Source organism: Dendrobates tinctorius, unplaced genomic scaffold (assembly GCF_039654945.1).
Source record: "Dendrobates tinctorius isolate UK_male_01 unplaced genomic scaffold, ASM3965494v1 ptg000378l, whole genome shotgun sequence".
Lineage (NCBI taxonomy): Eukaryota > Metazoa > Chordata > Amphibia > Anura > Dendrobatidae > Dendrobates > Dendrobates tinctorius.
Genome location: NW_027362044.1, coordinates 724,080 through 748,950, shown reverse-complemented (window position 1 = coordinate 748,950; position 24,871 = coordinate 724,080). Strand labels below are relative to the sequence as shown.

General features: G+C 35.0%; 1 protein-coding gene across 8 annotated transcripts in view; it reads left to right on the top strand.

Moving 5' to 3' along the window:
• LOC141075898 (uncharacterized) overlaps positions 1–24,871 on the top strand; it is an 87,126-nt gene that overhangs the window by 205 nt on the left and 62,050 nt on the right. The window lies entirely within an intron of this gene.

The window sequence follows — 24,871 nt, the reverse complement described above, 5'->3', positions numbered from 1 at the left end:
ACATGTCCACGTAGAGGTGACATTTATGCTGTGTGCAAACACATACTGTATATACCCACTATACACACACTATACACACACTTATATACTGTATATACCCACTATACACACACTATACACACACTTATATACTGTATATACCCACTATACACACACTATACACACACTTATATACTGTATATACCCACTATACACACACTTATATACTGTATATACCCACTATACACACACATACTGTATATACCCACACTATACTCACACTTATATACTGTATATACCCACACTATACACACACTTATATACTGTATATACCCACACTATACACACACTTATATACTGTATATACCCACTATACACACACTATACACACACTTATATACTGTATATACCCACTATACACACACTATACACACACTTATATACTGTATATACCCACTATACACACACTATACACACACTTATATACTGTATATACCCACTATACACACACTATACACACACTTATATACTGTATATACCCACTATACACACACTTATATACTGTATATACCCACTATACACACACATACTGTATATACCCACACTATACTCACACTTATATACTGTATATACCCACACTATACACACACTTATATACTGTATATACCCACACTATACACACACTTATATACTGTATATACCCACTATACACACACTATACACACACTTATATACTGTATATACCCACACTATACACACACTTATATACTGTATATACCCACACTATACACACACTTATATACTGTATATACCCACACTATACTCACACATACTGTATATACCCACACTATACACACACTTATATACTGTATATACCCACACTATACACACACTTATATACTGTATATACACACACTATACACACACTTATATACTGTATATACCCACACTATACACACACTTATATACTGTATATACCCACACTATACTCACACATACTGTATATACCCACTATACACACACATACTGTATATACCCACACTATACACACACTTATATACTGTATATACCCACACTATACACAAACTTATATACTGTATATACTCACACTATACACACACTTATATACTGTATATACCCACACTATACACACACTTATATACTGTATATACACACACTATACATACACTTATACACTGTATATACCCACACTATACACTCACTTATACACTGTATATACACACACTATACACACACTTATATACTGTATATACACACACTATACATACACTTATACACTGTATATACCCACACTATACATACACTTATACACTGTATATACCCACACTATACACACACTTATATACTGTATATACACACACTATACTCACACTTATATACTGTATATACCCTCACTATACACACACTTATATACTGTATATACCCACACTATACTCACACTTATATACTGTATATACCCACTATACACACACTTATATACTGTATATACACACACTATACACACACTTATATACTGTATATACACACACTATACACACACTTATATACTGTATATACCCACACTATACTCACACTTATATACTGTATATACCCACACTATACTCACACTTATATACTGTATATACACACACTATACTCACACTTATATACTGTATATACCCACACTATACACACACATACTGTATATACCCACACTATACACACACTTATATACTGTATATACCCACACTATACTCACACTTATATACTGTATATACCCACACTATACTCACACTTATACTGTATATACACACACTATACTCACACTTATATACTGTATATACTCACACTATACTCACACTTATATACTGTATATACCCACACTATACACACACTTATATACTGTATATACCCACACTATACACACACATACTGTATATACCCACACTATACACACACTTATATACTGTATATACACACACTATACTCACATTTATATACTGTATATACACACACTATACACACACATACTGTATATACCCACACTATACACACACTTATATACTGTATATACCCACACTATACTCACACTTATATACTGTATATACCCACACTATACACACACATACTGTATATACCCACACTATACACACACTTATATACTGTATATACCCACACTATACTCACACTTATATACTGTATATACACACACTATACTCACACTTATATACTGTATATACACACTATACACACACATACTGTATATACCCACACTATACTCACACTTATATACTGTATATACCCACACTATACACACACTTATATACTGTATATACCCACACTATACTCACACTTATATACTGTATATACACACACTATACACACACTTATATACTGTATATACCCACACTATACACAAACTTATATACTGTATATACCCACACTATACACACACTTATATACTGTATATACCCACACTATACACACACTTATATACTGTATATACCCACACTATACTCACACTTATACTGTATATACACACACTATACTCACACTTATATACTGTATATACTCACACTATACTCACACTTATACTGTATATACCCACACTATACTCACACTTATATACTGTATATACCCACTATACCCACACTTATATACTGTATATACTCACACTATACTCACACTTATATACTGTATATACCCACACTATACACACACTTATATACTGTATATACCCACTATACACACATACTGTATATACCCACTATACACACACTTATATACTGTATATACCCACACTATACTCACACTTATATACTGTATATACACACACTATACTCACACTTATATACTGTATATACCCACACTATACTCACACTTATATACTGTATATACCCACACTATACACACACTTATATACTGTATATACCCACACTATACACACACTTATATACTGTATATACCCACACTATACACACACATACTGTATATACCCACACTATACACACACTTATATACTGTATATACCCTCACTATACTCACACTTATATACTGTATATACACACACTATACTCACACTTATATACTGTATATACACACACTATACACACACATACTGTATATACCCACACTATACACACACATACTGTATATACCCTCACTATACTCACACTTATATACTGTATATACACACACTATACTCACACTTATATACTGTATATACACACACTATACTCACACTTATATACTGTATATACCCACACTATACACACACATACTGTATATACCCACACTATACACACACTTATATACTGTATATACCCTCACTATACTCACACTTATATACTGTATATACCCACACTATACTCACACTTATATACTGTATATACACACACTATACTCACACTTATATACTGTATATACACCCACTATACTCACACTTATATACTGTATATACACACACTATACACACACTTATATACTGTATATACCCACACTATACACACACATACTGTATATACCCACACTATACACACACTTATATACTGTATATACCCTCACTATACTCACACTTATATACTGTATATACACACACTATACTCACACTTATATACTGTATATACACACTATACACACACATACTGTATATACCCACACTATACTCACACTTATATACTGTATATACCCACACTATACACACACTTATATACTGTATATACCCACACTATACTCACACTTATATACTGTATATACACACACTATACACACACTTATATACTGTATATACCCACACTATACACACACTTATATACTGTATATACCCACACTATACACACACTTATATACTGTATATACCCACACTATACTCACACTTATATACTGTATATACCCACACTATACTCACACTTATACTGTATATACACACACTATACTCACACTTATATACTGTATATACTCACACTATACTCACACATATACTGTATATACCCACACTATACACACACTTATATACTGTATATACCCACACTATACACACACTTATATACTGTATATACCCACACTATACTCACACTTATATACTGTATATACCCACACTATACACACACATTCTGTATATACCCACACTATACACACACTTATATACTGTATATACCCTCACTATACTCACACTTATATACTGTATATACACACACTATACTCACACTTATACTGTATATACACACACTATACTCACACTTATATACTGTATATACTCACACTATACTCACACTTATATACTGTATATACCCACACTATACACACACTTATATACTGTATATACCCACACTATACACACACTTATATACTGTATATACCCACACTATACACACACTTATATACTGTATATACCCACACTATACACACACATACTGTATATACCCACACTATACACACACTTATATACTGTATATACCCTCACTATACTCACACTTATATACTGTATATACACACACTATACTCACACTTATATACTGTATATACACACACTATACACACACATACTGTATATACCCACACTATACACACACTTATATACTGTATATACCCACACTATACTCACACTTATATACTGTATATACCCACACTATACACACACATACTGTATATACCCACACTATACACACACTTATATACTGTATATACCCACACTATACTCACACTTATATACTGTATATACACACACTATACTCACACTTATATACTGTATATACACACTATACACACACATACTGTATATACCCACACTATACTCACACTTATATACTGTATATACCCACACTATACACACACTTATATACTGTATATACCCACACTATACTCACACTTATATACTGTATATACCCACACTATACTCACACTTATACTGTATATACACACACTATACTCACACTTATATACTGTATATACTCACACTATACTCACACTTATATACTGTATATACCCACACTATACACACACTTATATACTGTATATACCCACACTATACACACACTTATATACTGTATATACCCACACTATACACACACATACTGTATATACCCACACTATACACACACTTATATACTGTATATACCCTCACTATACTCACACTTATATACTGTATATACACACACTATACTCACACTTATATACTGTATATACACACACTATACACACACATACTGTATATACCCACACTATACACACACTTATATACTGTATATACCCACACTATACTCACACTTATATACTGTATATACCCACACTATACACACACATACTGTATATACCCACACTATACACACACTTATATACTGTATATACCCACACTATACTCACACTTATATACTGTATATACACACACTATACTCACACTTATATACTGTATATACACACTATACACACACATACTGTATATACCCACACTATACTCACACTTATATACTGTATATACCCACACTATACTCACACTTATATACTGTATATACACACACTATACTCACACTTATATACTGTATATACTCACACTATACTCACACTTATATACTGTATATACCCACACTATACACACACTTATATACTGTATATACCCACACTATACACACACTTATATACTGTATATACACACTATACACACACATACTGTATATACCCACTATACACACACATACTGTATATACCCACTATACACACACTTATATACTGTATATACCCACACTATACTCACACTTATATACTGTATATACCCACACTATACTCACACTTATACTGTATATACACACACTATACTCACACTTATATACTGTATATACCCACACTATACTCACACTTATATACTGTATATACCCACACTATACACACACTTATATACTGTATATACCCACACTATACACACACTTATATACTGTATATACCCACACTATACACACACATACTGTATATACCCACACTATACACACACTTATATACTGTATATACCCTCACTATACTCACACTTATATACTGTATATACACACACTATACTCACACTTATATACTGTATATACACACACTATACACACACATACTGTATATACCCACACTATACACACACTTATATACTGTATATACCCACACTATACTCACACTTATATACTGTATATACCCACACTATACACACACATACTGTATATACCCACACTATACACACACTTATATACTGTATATACCCACACTATACTCACACTTATATACTGTATATACACACACTATACTCACACTTATATACTGTATATACACACTATACACACACATACTGTATATACCCACACTATACTCACACTTATATACTGTATATACTCACACTATACTCACACTTATACTGTATATACCCACACTATACTCACACTTATATACTGTATATACCCACTATACCCACACTTATATACTGTATATACTCACACTATACTCACACTTATATACTGTATATACCCACACCATACACACACTTATATACTGTATATACCCACTATACACACACATACTGTATATACCCACTATACACACACTTATATACTGTATATACCCACACTATACACACACTTATATACTGTATATACCCACACTATACACACACTTATATACTGTATATACTCACACTATACACACACTTATACACTGTATATACCCACACTATACACACACTTATATACTGTATATACACACACTATACTCACACTTATATACTGTATATACCCACACTATACACACACTTATATACTGTATATACCCTCACTATACACACACTTATATACTGTATATACCCTCACTATACTCACACTTATATACTGTATATACCCACACTATACACACACTTATATACTGTATATACACACACTATACACACACTTATATACTGTATATACCCACACTATACACACACTTATATACTGTATATACCCACACTATACACACACTTATATACTGTATATACCCACACTATACACACACTTATATACTGTATATACCCACACTATACTCACACTTATATACTGTATATACCCACACTATACTCACACTTATACTGTATATACACACACTATACTCACACTTATATACTGTATATACACACACTATACTCACACTTATACTGTGTATACCCACACTATACTCACACTTATATACTGCATATACCCACTATACCCACACTTATATACTGTATATACTCACACTATACTCACACTTATATACTGTATATACCCACACTATACACACACTTATATACTGTATATACCCACTATACACACACATACTGTATATACCCACTATACACACACTTATATACTGTATATACCCACACTTATATACTGTATATACCCACACTATACACACACTTATATACTGTATATACTCACACTATACACACACTTATACACTGTATATACCCACACTATACACACACTTATATACTGTATATACACACACTATACTGACACTTATATACTGTATATACCCACACTATACACACACTTATATACTGTATATACCCTCACTATACACACACTTATATACTGTATATACCCACACTATACTCACACTTATATACTGTATATACCCACACTATACACACACTTATATACTGTATATACACACTATACACACACTTATATACTGTACAGTGCCTACAAGTAGTATTCAACCCCCTGCAGATTTAGCAGGTTTGATAAGATGCAAATAAGTTAGAGCCTTCAAACTTCACACAAGAGCAGGATTTATTAACAGATGCATAAATCTTACAAACCAAAAAGTTATGTTGCTCAGTTAAATTTTAATAAATTTTAAACATAAAAGTGTGGGTCAATTATTATTCAACCCTTAGGTTTAATATTTTGTGGAATAACCCTTGTTTGCAATTACAGCTAATAATCGTCTTTTATAAGACCTGATCAGGCCGGCACAGGTCTCTGGAGTTATCTTGGCCCACTCCTCCATGCAGATCTTCTCCAAGTTATCTAGGTTCTTTGGGTGTCTCATGTGGACTTTAATCTTGAGCTCCTTCCACAAGGTTTCAATTGGGTTAAGGTCAGGAGACTGACTAGGCCACTCCAACACCTTGATTTTTTCCCTCTTGAACCAGGCCTTGGTTTTCTTGGCTGTGTGCTTTGGGTCGTTGTCTTGTTGGAAGATGAAATGACGACCCATCTTAAGATCCTTGATGGAGGAGCAGAGGTTCTTGGCCAAAATCTCCAGGTAGGCCGTGCTATCCATCTTCCCATGGATGCGGACCAGATGGCCAGGCCCCTTGGCTGAGAAACAGCCCCACAGCATGATGCTGCCACCACCATGCTTGACTGTAGGGATGGTATTCTTGGGGTCGTATGCAGTGCCATCCAGTCTCCAAACGTCACGTGTGTGGTTGGCATCAAAGATCTCGATCTTGGTCTCATCAGACCAGAGAACCTTGAACCAGTCTGTCTCAGAGTCCTCCAAGTGATCATGAGCAAACTGTAGACGAGCCTTGACATGACGCTTTGAAAGTAAAGGTACCTTACGGGCTCGTCTGGAACGGAGACCATTGCGGTGGAGTACGTTACTTATGGTATTGACTGAAACCAATGTCCCCACTGCCATGAGATCTTCCCGGAGCTCCTTCCTTGTTGTCCTTGGGTTAGCCTTGACTCTTCGGACAAGCCTGGCCTCGGCACGGGAGGAAACTTCCAAAGGCTGTCCAGGCCGTGGAAGGCTAACAGTAGTTCCATAAGCCTTCCACTTCCGGATGATGCTCCCAACAGTGGAGACAGGTAGGCCCAACTCCTTGGAAAGGGTTTTGTACCCCTTGCCAGCCTTGTGACCCTCCACGATCTTGTCTCTGATGGCCTTGGAATGCTCCTTTTGTCTTTCCCATGTTGACCATGTATGAGTGCTGTTCACAAGTTTGGGGAGGGTCTTAAATAGTCAGAAAAGGCTGGAAAAAGAGCTAATTAATCCAAACATGTGAAGCTCATTGTTCTTTGTGCCTGAAATACTTCTTAATACTTTAGGGGAACCAAACAGAATTCTGGTGGTTTGAGGGGTTGAATAATAAATGACCCTCTGAATAAACTTTTCACAATTTAAAAAAAAATTAAACAAAGAAATAACATTCTTTTTTGCTGCAGTGCATTTCACACTTCCAGGCTGATCTACAGTCCAAATGTCACAATGCCAAGTTAATTCCGAATGTGTAAACCTGCTAAATCTGCAGGGGGGTTGAATACTACTTGTAGGCACTGTATATACCCTCACTATACACACACTTATACACTGTATATACACACACTATACTCACACTTATATACTGTATATACACACACTATACTCACACTTATATACTGTATATACCCTCACTATACACACACTTATATACTGTATATACACACTATACACACACTTATATACTGTATATACCCACACTATACACACACTTATACACTGTATATACACACACTATACTCACACTTATATACTGTATATACACACACTATACACACACTTATATACTGTATATACCCACACTATACACACACTTATATACTGTATATACCCACACTATACTCACACTTATACACACACTTATATACTGTATATACACACACTATACTCACACTTATATACTGTATATACACACACTATACTCACACTTATATACTGTATATACACACACTATACTCAAACTTATATACTGTATATACACACACTATACTCACACTTATACACACATTTATATACTGTATATACACACACTATACTCACACTTATACTCACACTTATATACTGTATATACACACACTATACTCACACTTATATACTGTATATACACACACTATACACACACTTATATACTGTATATACCCTCACTATACACACACTTATATACTGTATATACACACTATACACACACTTATATACTGTATATACACACACTATACTCACTTATACACACACTTATATACTGTATATACACACACTATACTCACACTTATATACTGTATATACACACACTATACTCACACTTATATACTGTATATACACACACTATACTCACACTTATATACTGTATATACACACACTATACACACACTTATATACTGTATATACCCTCACTATACACACACTTATATACTGTATATACACACTATACACACACTTATATACTGTATATACCCACACTATACTCACAATTATACACACACTTATATACTGTATATACACACACTATACTCACACTTATATACTGTATATACACACACTATACTCACACTTATATACTGTATATACACACACTATACTCACACTTATATACTGTATATACACACACTATACACACACTTATATACTGTATATACCCTCACTATACACACACTTATATACTGTATATACACACTATACACACACTTATATACTGTATATACCCACACTATACTCACACTTATGCACACACTTATATACTGTATATACACACACTATACTCACACTTATACACACACTTATATACTGTATATACACACACTATACTCACACTTATATACTGTATATACACACACTATACACACACTTATATACTGTATATACCCTCACTATACACACACTTATATACTGTATATACCCTCACTATACACACACTTATATACTGTATATACACACACTATACACACACTTATATACTGTATATACACACACTATACTCACACTTATATACTGTATATACACACACTATACTCACACTTATATACTGTATATACACACTATACTCACACTTATATACTGTATATACACACACTATACTCACACTTATATACTGTATATACACACACTATACTCACACTTATATACTGTATATACACACACTATACTCACACTTATATACTGTATATACACACACTATACTCACACTTATACACACACTTATATACTGTATATACACACACTATACTCACACTTATACACACACTTATATACTGTATATACACACACTATACTCACACTTATACACACACTTATATACTGTATATACACACACTATACTCACACTTATATACTGTATATACACACACTATACACACACTTATATACTGTATATACCCTCACTATACACACACTTATATACTGTATATACCCTCACTATACACACACTTATATACTGTATATACACACTATACACACACTTATATACTGTATATACCCACACTATACACACACTTATATACTGTATATACCCACACTATACACACACTTATATACTGTATATACCCACACTATACTCACACTTATACACACACTTATATACTGTATATACACACACTATACTCACACTTATATACTGTATATACCCACTATACTCACACTTATACACACACTTATATACTGTATATACACACACTATACACACACTTATATACTGTATATACACACACAATACTCACACTTATATACTGTATATACACACTATACTCACACTTATATACTGTATATACCCACACTATACACACACTTATATACTGTATATACACACACTATACACACACTTATATACTGTATATACACACACTATACACCCACTTATATACTGTATATACACACTATACACACACTTATACACACACTTATATACTGTATATACCCACTATACTCACACTTATACACACACTTATATACTGTATATACCCACTATACTCACACTTATACACACACTTATATACTGTATATACACACACTATACACACACTTATATACTGTATATACACACACTATACTCACACTTATATACTGTATATACACACACTATACTCACACTTATATACTGTATATACACACACTATACACACACTTATATACTGTATATACACACACTATACACCCACTTATATACTGTATATACACACTATACACACACTTATACACACACTTATATACTGTATATACCCACTATACTCACACTTATACACACACTTATATACTGTATATACACACACTATACTCACACTTATATACTGTATATACACACACTATACACACACTTATATACTGTATATACACACACTATACACCCACTTATATACTGTATATACACACTATACACACACTTATACACACACTTATATACTGTATATACCCACTATACTCACACTTATACACACACTTATATACTGTATATACCCACTATACTCACACTTATACACACACTTATATACTGTATATACCCACACTATACACACACTTATATACTGTATATACCCACTATACACACACATACTGTATATACCCACTATACACACACTTATGTACTGTATATACACACTATACTCACACATACTCTATATACCCACACTATACACACACTTATATACTGTATATACCCACACTATACACACACTTATATACTGTATATACCCACACTATACACACACTTATATACTGTATATACCCACACTATACTCACACTTATATACTGTATATACTCACACTATACTCACACTTATATACTGTATATACCCACACTATACACACACTTATATACTGTATATACCCACTATACACACACTTATATACTGTATATACCCACTATACTCACACTTATATACTGTATATACCCACTATACACACACTTATATACTGTATATACCCACACTATACACACACTTATATACTGTATATACCCACACTATACACACACTTATATACTGTATATACTCACACTATACACACACTTATACACTGTATATACCCACACTATACACACACTTATATACTGTATATACACACACTATACTCACACTTATATACTGTATATACCCACACTATACACACACTTATATACTGTATATACACACTATACACACACTTATATACTGTATATACCCTCACTATACACACACTTATACACTGTATATACACACACTATACTCACACTTATATACTGTATATACACACACTATACACACACTTATATACTGTATATACACACTATACACACACTTATATACTGTATATACCCTCACTATACACACACTTATACACTGTATATACACACACTATACTCACACTTATATACTGTATATACACACACTATACACACACTTATATACTGTATATACACACTATACTCACACTTATATACTGTATATACCCACACTATACACACACTTATATACTGTATATACCCACACTATACTCACACTTATACACACACTTATATACTGTATATACACACACTATACTCACACTTATACTCACACTTATATACTGTATATGCCCACTATACTCACACTTATACACACACTTATATACTGTATATACACACACTACACACACTTATATACTGTATATACACACTATACTCACACTTATATACTGTATATACACACTATACTCACACTTATATACTGTATATACCCACACTATACACACACTTATATACTGTATATACACACACTATACACACACTTATACACTGTATATACACACACTATACACACACTTATATACTGTATATACACACTATACTCACACTTATATACTGTATATACCCACACTATACACACACTTATATACTGTATATACACACTATACTCACACTTATATACTGTATATACCCACTATACCCACACTATACACACACTTATATACTGTATATACACACTATACACACACTTATATACTGTATATACACACACTATACTCACACTTATATACTGTATATACACACTATACTCACACTTATATACTGTATATACCCACACTATACACACACTTATATACTGTATATACACACACTATACACACACTTATATACTGTATATATACACACTATACACACACTTATATACTGTATATACCCACACTATACTCACACTTATATACTGTATATACACACACTATACTCACACTTATACACTGTATATACACACACTATACACACACTTATATACTGTATATACACACACTATACTCACACTTATACACTGTATATACACACACTATACACACACTTATATACTGTATATACTCACTATACACACACTTATATACTGTATATACCCACACTATACACACACTTATACACTGTATATACACACACTATACTCACACTTATATACTGTATATACACACACTATACACACACTTATATACTGTATATACCCACACTTTACTCACACTTATATACTGTATATACCCTCACTATACTCACACTTATATACTGTATATACACACACTTTACTCACACTTATATACTGTATATACCCCCACTATACTCACACTTATATACTGTATATACCCACACTATACACACACTTATATACTGTATATACTCACACTATACACACACTTATACACTGTATATACCCACACTATACTCACACTTATACACTGTATATACCCACACTATACACACACTTATACACTGTATATACTCACACTTATATACTGTATATACCCACACTATACACACACTTATATACTGTATATACCCACAATATACACACACTTATATACTGTATATACTCACACTATACTCACACTTATATACTGTATATACTCACACTATACTCACACTTATATACTGTATATACACACTATACACACACTTATATACTGTATATACTCACACTATACTCACACTTATATACTGTATATACCCACACTATACTCACACTTATACACTGTATATACCCACACTATACACACACTTATACACTGTATATACCCACACTATACACACACTTATATACTGTATATACCCACACTATACACACACTTATATACTGTATATACTCACACTATACTCACACTTATATACTGTATATACCCACACTATACTCACACTTATATACTGTATATACCCACACTATACACACACTTATATACTGTATATACTCACACTATACACACACTTATATACTGTATATACTCACACTATACTCACACTTATATACTGTATATACTCACACTATACTCACACTTATATACTGTATATACTCACACTATACTCACACTTATATACTGTATATACCCACACTATACACACACTTATACACTGTATATACTCACACTATACACACACTTATACACTGTATATACTCACACTATACACACACTTATACACTGTATATACTCACACTATACTCACACTTATATACTGTATATACACACACTATACACACACTTATATACTGTATATACACACACTATACACACACTTATATACTGTATATACCCTCACTATACACACACTTATATACTGTATATACCCCCACTATACTCACACTTATATACTGTATATACCCACACTATACACACACTTATACACTGTATATACTCACACTATACACACACTTATACACTGTATATACCCACACTATACTCACACTTATACACGGTATATACCCACACTATACTCACACTTATACACGGTATATACCCACACTATACACACTTATACACTGTATATACCCACACTATACACACTTATACACTGTATATACCCACACTATACTCACACTTATATACTGTATATACCCACACTATACACACACTTATATACTGTATATACCCACAATATACACACACTTATATACTGTATATACACACTATACACACACTTATATACTGTATATACCCACACTATACACACACTTATATACTGTATATACCCACACTATACACACTTATACACTGTATATACCCACACTATACTCACACTTATATACTGTATATACCCACACTATACACACACTTATATACTGTATATACCCACAATATACACACACTTATATACTGTATATACACACTATACACACACTTATATACTGTATATACTCACACTATACTCACACTTATATACTGTATATACTCACACTTATATACTGTATATACCCACACTATACTCACACTTATATACTGTATATACCCACACTATACACACACTTATACACTGTATATACCCACACTATACACACACTTATACACTGTATATACCCACACTATACTCACACTTATATACTGTATATACCCACACTATACACACACTTATATACTGTATATACACACTATACACACACTTATATACTGTATATACACACTATACACACACTTATATACTGTATATACCCACACTATACACACACTTATATACTGTATATACTCACACTATACTCACACTTATATACTGTATATACTCACACTATACTCACACTTATATACTGTATATACCCACACTATACACACACTTATATACTGTATATACCCACACTATACACACACTTATATACTGTATATACTCACACTATACTCACACTTATATACTGTATATACCCACACTATACACACACTTATATACTGTATATACCCACACTATACACACACTTATACACTGTATATACCCACACTATACTCACACTTATACACTGTATATACCCACACTATACTCACACTTATATACTGTATATACCCACACTATACACACACTTATATACTGTATATACTCACACTATACACACACTTATATACTGTATATACTCACACTATACTCACACTTATATACTGTATATACTCACACTATACTCACACTTATATACTCACACTATACTCACACTATACTCACACTTATATACTGTATATACCCACACTATACACACACTTATATACTGTATATACTCACACTATACACACACTTATACACTGTATATACTCACACTATACACACACTTATATACTGTATATACACACACTATACTCACACTTATATACTGTATATACCCTCACTATACACACACTTATATACTGTATATACCCCCACTATACTCACACTTATATACTGTATATACCCACACTATACACACACTTATACACTGTATATACTCACACTATACACACACTTATACACTGTATATACCCACACTATACTCACACTTATACACGGTATATACCCACACTATACACACTTATACACTGTATATACCCACACTATACTCACACTTATATACTGTATATACCCACACTATACACACACTTATATACTGTATATACCCACACTATACACACACTTATATACTGTATATACCCACACTATACACACACTTATATACTGTATATACCCACACTATACACACACTTATATACTGTATATACCCACACTATACTCACACTTATATACTGTATATACCCACACTATACACACACTTATATACTGTATATACCCACAATATACACACACTTATATACTGTATATACACACTATACACACACTTATATACTGTATATACTCACACTATACTCACACTTATATACTGTATATACTCACACTATACTCACACTTATATACTGTATATACCCACACTATACTCACACTTATATACTGTATATACCCACACTATACACACACTTATACACTGTATATACCCACACTATACTCACACTTATATACTGTATATACCCACACTATACACACACTTATACACTGTATATACCCACACTATACACACACTTATACACTGTATATACCCACACTATACTCACACTTATATACTGTATATACCCACACTATACACACACTTATATACTGTATATACACACTATACACACACTTATATACTGTATATACACACTATACTCACACTTATATACTGTATATACCCACACTATACTCACACTTATATACTGTATATACCCACACTATACACACACTTATACACTGTATATACCCACACTATACACACACTTATATACTGTATATACCCACACTATACACACACTTATATACTGTATATACCCACACTATACTCACACTTATATACTGTATATACCCACACTATACTCACACTTATATACTGTATATACTCACACTATACACACACTTATATACTGTATATACTCACACTATACTCACTTATATACTGTATATACCCACACTATACACACACTTATATACTGTATATACTCACACTATACACACACACTTATACACTGTATATACTCACACTATACACACACTTATACACTGTATATACCCACACTATACTCACACTTATATACTGTATATACCCACACTATACACACACTTATACACTGTATATACCCACACTATACTCACACTTATATACTGTATATACCCACACTATACACACACTTATATACTGTATATACACACACTATACACACACTTATATACTGTATATACACACTATACACACAATTATATACTGTATATACCCACAGTATACTCACACTTATATACTGTATATACCCACACTATACTCACTTATATACTGTATATACCCACACTATACACACACTTATATACTGTATATACCCACACTGTACACACACTTATATACTGTATATACACACACTATACACACACTTATATACTGTATATACACACTATACACACAATTATATACTGTATATACCCACAGTATACTCACACTTATATACTGTATATACCCACACTATACACACTTATATACTGTATATAGCCACACTATACACACACTTATATACTGTATATACCCACACTGTACACACACTTATATACTGTATATACCCACACTATACACACACTTATATACTGTATATACTCACACTATACTCACACTTATATACTGTATATACCCACACTATACTCACACTTATATACTGTATATACCCACACTATACTCACACTTATATACTGTATATACTCACACTATACACACACTTATATACTGTATATACTCACACTATACTCACTTATATACTGTATATACCCACACTATACACACACTTATATACTGTATATACTCACACTATACACACACACTTATACACTGTATATACTCACACTATACACACACTTATACACTGTATATACCCACACTATACTCACACTTATATACTGTATATACCCACACTATACACACACTTATACACTGTATATACCCACACTATACTCACACTTATATACTGTATATACCCACACTATACACACACTTATATACTGTATATACACACTATACACACACTTATATACTGTATATACACACTATACACACAATTATATACTGTATATACCCACACTATACTCACACTTATATACTGTATATACCCACACTATACACACACTTATATACTGTATATACCCACACTATACACACACTTATATACTGTATATACCCACACTATACACACACTTATATACTGTATATACCCACACTATACACACACTTATATACTGTATATACCCACACTATACTCACACTTATATACTGTATATACCCACACTATACTCACACTTATATACTGTATATACCCACACTATACTCACACTTATATACTGTATATACTCACACTATACTCACACTTATATACTGTATATACTCACACTATACACACACTTATATACTGTATATACCCACACTATACACACACTTATATACTGTATATACTCACACTATACACACACTTATACACTGTATATACTCACACTATACACACACTTATACACTGTATATACTCACACTATACTCACACTTATATACTGTATATACACACACTATACACACACTTATATACTGTATATACACACACTATACACACACTTATATACTGTATATACCCACACTATACACACACTTATATACTGTATATACACACACTATACACACACTTATACACTGTATATACCCACACTATACACACACTTATATACTGTATATACACACACTATAGTCACACTTATACACTGTATATACCCACACTATACTCACACTTATATACTGTATATACTCACACTATACTCACACTTATATACTGTATATACCCACACTATACACACACTTATATACTGTATATTCAAATTCAGAGAAGCTTTATGGGCAGGACTAAATACACATTAGTTTTGCCAAAGCAGGTGTACAGAAGGCAATAGGGATAGGGACTGTAGGGATGTTGGGAAGGAGCTGTAGGAAAGGTGGATGGGGGCAGATCCAGGATGGGGCTATAGAAGTCCATGGCATAGGGAAAGTGGATGGGGGGGGATGGGGCAGTACCAAATGCATACCGTGAGTCCGTGTATATATTAGCCCGTCTGTTCTTGGCCAAAGTACATGCAGTAGACAGAGCCAGGAGTTTTGCGTCTTGTGCTGACTGTGACGGCGGGAGTGCAGCTGCGTGCTCTACAGTGTCCTCTGTGGTAACAGCATATCCCGTGTGTAATCTACCAAACTCGTCAGCATATCTTGAACCATCCGTGTATAACACCAGATCAGGATTTGGGAGTGGATTCTCACTGACATTTGGTGGAGTAGCTGTTTCTTCAGTCAGAAGTTGGGAACAGTCATATTGGAGGTAATCCTCATCACTGCCATCTTTCCTTATAGTTCATTATACCGTCTTTCAAGGCGTTGTAAAGGGGTTGCATTATGCGGGATGCATCCGGTATCCACTGACAACAATAAGTGTATAAGAAAACGCTGGAGTTCAGTTTCATCTTTTGGGAAAGGAAGGGAGCTGACAGCTATTTTTCTTTCTTCTGCGAGGTGTCTGGCACCCTGAAGGAGACAGTGACCCAAGAATATCACTTGACCAAGGCGGAACTGAAGTCTCGAGGCCGAAACCCGACAGTTCAGTGCTGCCAGATACTTAAGGAGGCTAACAATGGCAAAAGACACCTGCTCATATTTTTTGCAAATTGGTTGGGACTGTTTTGGGCCCCTTGTGGCATCTGTGGGAAAGGCATTCAAAATACAGATTTCCTCACTGTCTTCATCTACATAGGGATTATATAACATAAGAGCCATCTGACCATCATCTTGGAATTGTATTCTTGAGCGTAAGTGTGATAATAAATCTGCTCCTAGTAAATTTACTGGACATGTGGGAGAGATTACGAACTGAACAGTAACCTCGGGGAAGGGTTTTATGCGGTTTATAAAAGTGTATTAATTGGGTCTGCCATCTACCCCGATTAAAACAGCAGCCTGTATGCCAATCTCTCTGAAAGTGTCCGAGTCTGGCACAGCGCCAGCATTGGCAGGGAGGGGCTGGGGAGTAAGGTTCTCAGTCATAGGATTAGGAGCTGAAGTCTGAGGGGGTGGCCAGAGTTTGCTGTATTGGCTGAAGGGCACATTGATAAGGGACAAACTGTGTGCTCGCAGCCGCGCTGAGCGCGATGGTGGGGGCTGGAGCAGCTACTAGTTTGTTTGTTTTTTTTTCCCCTCTCTCTGCTCAACAGACGGGTTAAATTCTTCTGAAAACTTTTTTTTTTTCCTCTCTGGATACTCATAACCACTAGCAATATTAGGCATAGCGGGGACTGAGGCTGGCAGCGGTGGCTGATAATAGATACCGGGAGCGTTTAACAAAGAAAAGGTGGGGGCTGCGACTCTCGGTCTCCTTGTACAATTGTCATCTAGCAGGGAGACCTCTTCTTTCAAATCATCACTTTTAACTATTTGTCTGCCTGACACATTAGTATCAATCTTAGTTCCTTCTTAATCAATCACTTCCTCACACCACACACCACAATCACTTTCTTGAACCACAATACATCCCGTCCCAGTCATAATAGACAATTCACTTCCTCTGTTCTTCCTAACACCTTCGTCACACAATTCATGTGCCAAGCCACAAAATTCTTCTTTTCCTTCCACGGATTCTCTCATTTAGAGCTAAATATCCTTACTTCAGTTGTGCACAATACTGGAGTGGCCGTCTCAGTTTGTTCCACCGGGTCAACCACCTCTGGGAAGCCCAAAATTTGCGGTACTCAGTGAAAGGAGGAGGGCGTCTCAGACTATCCCTCCGGACACCTCTGGTTATATATGTATGTGTATGCATATGTGTATATGTATGTATGTGTGTATAATATATATATATATATATATATATATATATATATATATGTGTGTGTGTGTATTTATTTATATATATATATATATATACCTGAGTTACGTATCCTACCCAGTCTTCGATCACTTCACCACGCCTGACTCTAATAGTGAATTCAGGATTTCAGGATATTTTGACTATAGAGAGAGAGCCACAATCACTGGTCAATCCGGGGTGTCAGTCCCTTAGGTACGGTTCGAGCACTGGGCCCCCAACGGGACTGCACCTCTATATGATTCCACCCATGAATCACCCCACCACGGGGACAAACCTCAGATCCTCTTTGCAGCAACAAGCACAGGAAAACCACACCAACGGTCAGTCTGAACAGTATAACTGCCAACTTACCGTAGTTGTCGTGGGGGATGATCAGTCCCAATTTTCCAGCACCTGTGTCCGCTCTGAGGGTCCTTTGTCTGCTGTCCTCCGGGGGCAGAGGCGTCCCTATTCGGGGGCCCCCGTTGGGCGCCAAGCTGTTGAGGGAGCTATTTAGGGAGGGCTAAATTAACCCTTCAAGGTTGATCCAGTGATTTCCAAATTAATTCACAGGGCGTTGCTAGCAACTGTGAATGACCACACGGAGACGGGGGTCTCTATATGGGAGGATCCAGGCAGATCACCGAGCCCCTTTATTTTAGTCACTTTTTATAGTATTTTGCTTAATTATGCAAAGTTCTCAACTACCAATAACTTCATTTCCCTTTGTAAGCCAATAATATTGCAAGAAAACTGGAATATGACCCTAGTTACGTGATGTAGAGAATAGAACAATAGCACATTCTTTTAGGGTCTCATATCTTGTACAAGCTAGAACAGTCTAGTTTCATAACAGCTGCGAACTTTCACCTACTTACAAAATTTATCTTGTAAACAACACAATGGCGTCGCAAGCACAAAAATGGAGTCTGAAGAACAAGGTATCCCGTACATCTGAATACCATACTTCACAAATTGGTCACTGAGGAGGATGGCAGGAACAGGCTAAGCCACCAGAAAACCAGAGAGGTTGGTAACTAAGTGGATTGCAGACCCCTGATCCTATCCACACAACTAGCAGTAGCCATGGAGCGTACCTACGATGCCCTAGACGCCTCGGCACAGCCGGAGAGCTAACTAAGCCTAAAGCAAGAAAGGTGAAATCTAAACTGCCCCGGAGCAGACCCCAAAAGGAATAGATAGCCCCCAAACATATTGTCGGTGAGACCAGATGAACCACAAACGCAGGCAGAAAAATATACTGAGCAAACGATGGGGCCCAAGCTGACTAGATAGGAAAGGAAAGACACTGTCTGCAATCACGCAAAAACCCTGAAAAATCCAATACGTCTGATGTACAAAAAAACACTGAAGTCACACGACTTCGCCCCCACTATATCAGCACTCCGGTATGAACTGGGAGCAAAGCAAAATAGACCAATACAACAGGGGACTGAACAAACTGACACTGGTTGTAACATATGGAGCGGTGGCCAAGCACAGCCCCCAGAGGAGCAAGCTGAACCCGCACAACAAGCAGAGAAAGACAAAAACAGATTAGATGCAAAGGATCAAAAGTGAACCACTTAGATGAACAATACAGGAACAGGGTAGGAGACATCAGACCTCTAAATGCACAAGAAAGCAATCACCAGCAGGGATTGCAGGAAGTTTGCAGACTTAAATACTCCAATCAGTAACCCCAGATCTCCAATCGTCATCATCATCATCAGGTGGCAGACTTCTGTCAATCTGGCCAGCTCCACTACTTGTCAAAAACAGACCTCAAAACTAATCAATGGGATTATATATTCAGTAGTAACACCAGAAGCACCAACAAAAATAACCCCTAACATTTAGCTTTTAATTCAATGACTAAAAACATTAGTGAAAATGACTAAAAGAAGGAGTAGTAGAGGACAAAAAATGAAGGGAAAAAAACTGTTTTAGTTCTCTTCAGTAATCACATAATGGGCCACCGGCTAAATTGCCCTAGTCAGCCCTAGTTTCACCCTTCCTAACCGCGGAGGTTGGCACCCTAGTTGTAGACGATATGGCTCCCCCCGCTCAACGTCGGTATCCCTAATAACCCCTACGTCTCCCTACATATACAAAAAGGGACACAAAAAAGGAACACACACACACTTATAGTACCGAAAAAATATATAAAGAGACATGAATAGTCTCATAGATAATACTAAATTGCTATGAACTTATCTCGTAGTATTTCTAATAGTATGAGAACCCCAAAAGGAACTTATCTCGGAGTCTAAAAAATGATAGATGGGGTTAATATCCGGCAGCTTAGGGAAGGACTTATCTCGTAGTCACAAAAATGCTAATAAGCTGCAAATGGCAGACCCAATTACCAGATAGCAAAATTATAAAACGGCTACAAGAAAATTCAATGAAAAGCACAAACTAATATATTTGTCCGGAACCCCGGACACACATTGGAAAATAGTACAAAAATTGTACATTAGAGGCAGTGAAAAAAGCAGCCTACATAGCACATGCGGCAGCCATTACCTTGCAAGTGAGGGTAAAAATCACCCTAATTCACAGGAATACAATAAAAAATAAGGCTACCATATTCATCTCTGATTATACAGCGTGGTACACCAATATTCAAGTAGCAATGCATACAGAGTCACATAGCATAATTGCTAAATAGATAGTACCACCGAGGGATCTGCCAAAAATAATGTACAACATTATACTTATCAGCCACTTGGTGCATATGGAAACCCGACGCGTTTCCCCCTCTTAATCCGCTGAGGGTTCATCAGGGGTCAAAAAGTGGGGTCTCATTACCCCTGGCCGAGAGAGCAATACAGTGTTCATTTTTCATTCCGCAGCCACGTTTCCTCTCTCTTTCCTTCTCTCAGAAGAGAGAGGAAACGTGGCTGCGGAATAGAGCAATAGGGACTTTTAGGTGTGGACACTGCAGCTTTTGCAAATATATCTGTGTATCCCATACTTTCTGTAGTGCCTATACAAAGAGGATTTATGA